At 46.3% G+C, this 2,520-nt stretch overlaps 1 pseudogene; it reads right to left on the bottom strand.

The window, feature by feature from the left end:
* Window positions 1-283: 283 nt before the first annotated feature.
* Window positions 284-1,017, bottom strand: LOC109558163 (pancreatic progenitor cell differentiation and proliferation factor pseudogene; annotated as a pseudogene).
* Between the last annotated feature and the right edge of the window lie 1,503 nt (window positions 1,018-2,520).

Genomic DNA, 2,520 nt, shown 5'->3' with positions numbered 1-2,520 from the left:
GTGAGCAATGGTTTGTTATGATGGGTGAATGTCAACAGAGGAAAAGCAGAAAAATAGCCAAAACCTAAGAAATAAAAGCAACAGACCCAGAATAAAAGATGAGAAACTTCAACTCTAGGCTTTGTTTTCTTATTTATACCAATTACAGATATATGCGTATATATACTTATATGCACACACTTACAGAATGACTGTTCTGTACACTGTAGATTGATTGTATTTCAATTAAAACTTTTTTTTTTTGCTCACTCCTGGAGTTTACTGTCCACTTGGGCAAGGCACAGGGTCGTGGGGTGTGAGGAAGGCGCGTTCCTGTGGCTCGGATAGCAGACAGTGGGATTCTCTCCACTTCCTTTTTGGTGTTTTGCTGTTTTGATATTAAAAAGTGAACTGCTTCCCTTGACTGTAGCCTGCTTGGTCTTGGGGAGAAGAGGGGAAGGGAGGGTACAGGGCAGGGGGAGGAAGAGGGCTCTGATGAGCCTAGCGCCTTAAAAGGAAGCCTGGCAGCTGGTGGTGGTCACTCAGGACGGGGGCCTGCAGTTGGCTTTGCCAGGCTGGCCGCTGGGCTGCTGCTTCCCCACAGCTTCCCGAGCCAGGTCACATGTGATCGTGTAGGTGGAGGCCTGGGCAGACTCCGAGTGCTCTGGGGACTCCAGCACTGGGGCCATGAACGGGAGAGTGGACTTCCTGAAGAAGCAGCTAGCCCACCAGGGTCCCGGGTCTGCTTTGGGGAGACCCGGATGGTGGGGGATGGCTTCCCCGGGGTACTCGGCACTTCCGCGGGAGCTGTTATGGGAAGTGGAGCCCAGGCAGCGCCGGTAGCAGTCGTGGGTGGCCACGAGCGAGCCGCTGGAGGGAATGGCTGCCATGCTCTTGCTTGCGGGCTGGTGGAAACCTCGGCGGCGACCCCTCGAGGGCCTCGGCGTGAGATCACGGACGGTGGGCACGGGGGCGCTAGGCCACAGAGCCCATCTGCATAAGAAAAAGTGGGAGGCCACTCCACAAACTAGACGCGAGGGCCTCAATTAAAACTTAAAAAAAAGAATATTAGTATGCTGTCGCTCTAGCAGCTCCATACTTAAAAATACATTAAGAAATTAGTGGTACCTTGATGACATATAAACACAATCAGAATGTATGTAGAGAATATGAAAAAATCAAGAAAACAGATATCCTGCTATTTCCTCCAGTTGATTCTGTGTCAAAGAGATGGATGTTAAGCTAACACCCTATCTACCCTTTATGGCTCTTGGTTCCTTCTTGATGTCTCCATTATACACCTACTGTAGGCAGCCTGGAGGGGTTCTTACTCACCTTGGAAAAGAGACATCACAGAAACAACCCCCCCCACACACACACACAAACCAGCCACAAATAGATTTTTGATTTCCTTTTGAAAGGCATTGCATATGTTCCCTGAATTCCCCTTGCCATTATATTTACAGTTATAATTAACATTTTATAATGTGCAATTAGTTGGAGAAGATGGGAAAATGGTTTTCCCAAAACCAATATATTAAATTTAGCATTTCTATCTAGTTATTGCAGGAAGAAATATTACTTATAACAACCTGCATCATATCAAACTAATGGATTCTGCAACATCTCTAAGTAGGAAAAAAAATTCTTTAGGGAGAAAGTAGAAATTAAAGTGTGATGGAATAGCCTCCGTGATTACATTTCCAGGAGAAAACATTGCACTTTCTTTAGGTCGACAGAAACAAGATGATGCATTTCTGGGAGTAAGGAATCTCTTCTCCATCTGCCAGAATCTTGCCTACCTGGGATAAATTTTTCTTCTTACCTGAAGCTCGCTGTTACGTGGTCAAATAATTAGGCAGGAGAAATTCCCCCAGAGTATCAGAGACACCGCAGAGTGGGAGGTTAGGCGGACCCTGCCGAGTCCCTGGCTCCAGAACGCTGTGCCGGCCAGCTTGGCTGTGTGTTTTTGCTACAGCTTGATTCTGCAGTCCTCTTCTTGTCTTTTTCCCTCCCATCATCCTTATTTTAGCTTTCATTTTGCAGTTCGGGGTTATTTCTTATCAGCTTGGTCATGAGTCCCTGCCTGCCTATTCGAGCATCTCTAAGATGGTCGTAAGAGACCCTTTGCATGAGACATCCTTTTATTCTGTAATATTCCACCTCATTCCTCAGCCTCAGCCATCCCTAGCTTTCCTTAAGGAAAGTTAGCACATCCTTTCTTCTGTTGAGGCAGATTTAATCTCCATGAACACTGAATGACTCCAACTGTGGCACCGTGTTCTCAGGAGGTAGCAGGAACAGTTAATAAAGTTGTGGCTAAGCTGCCATCTTTCACGGTGTTTTAGAAAACTCCTCACATGGGGAAGCATTAGGATGGCCAAAAAGTCCATTTGGGTTTTTCTGGACCATCTTATGGAAACACTTGAATAACCATTTTGGCCAACCCAATACTTTGTAGTACATACACACATGTTTAATTGCTCAGTCCTGTCCATTCTTTGAAACATCACACATTGCAGCCCACCAGGCTCCTCTGTC

This window comes from Bos indicus, chromosome 4 (genome assembly GCF_029378745.1).
Source record: "Bos indicus isolate NIAB-ARS_2022 breed Sahiwal x Tharparkar chromosome 4, NIAB-ARS_B.indTharparkar_mat_pri_1.0, whole genome shotgun sequence".
NCBI lineage: Eukaryota > Metazoa > Chordata > Mammalia > Artiodactyla > Bovidae > Bos > Bos indicus.
The sequence above is the reverse complement of the archived record's forward strand: the minus strand, read 5'-3'. Positions and strand labels throughout refer to the sequence as shown.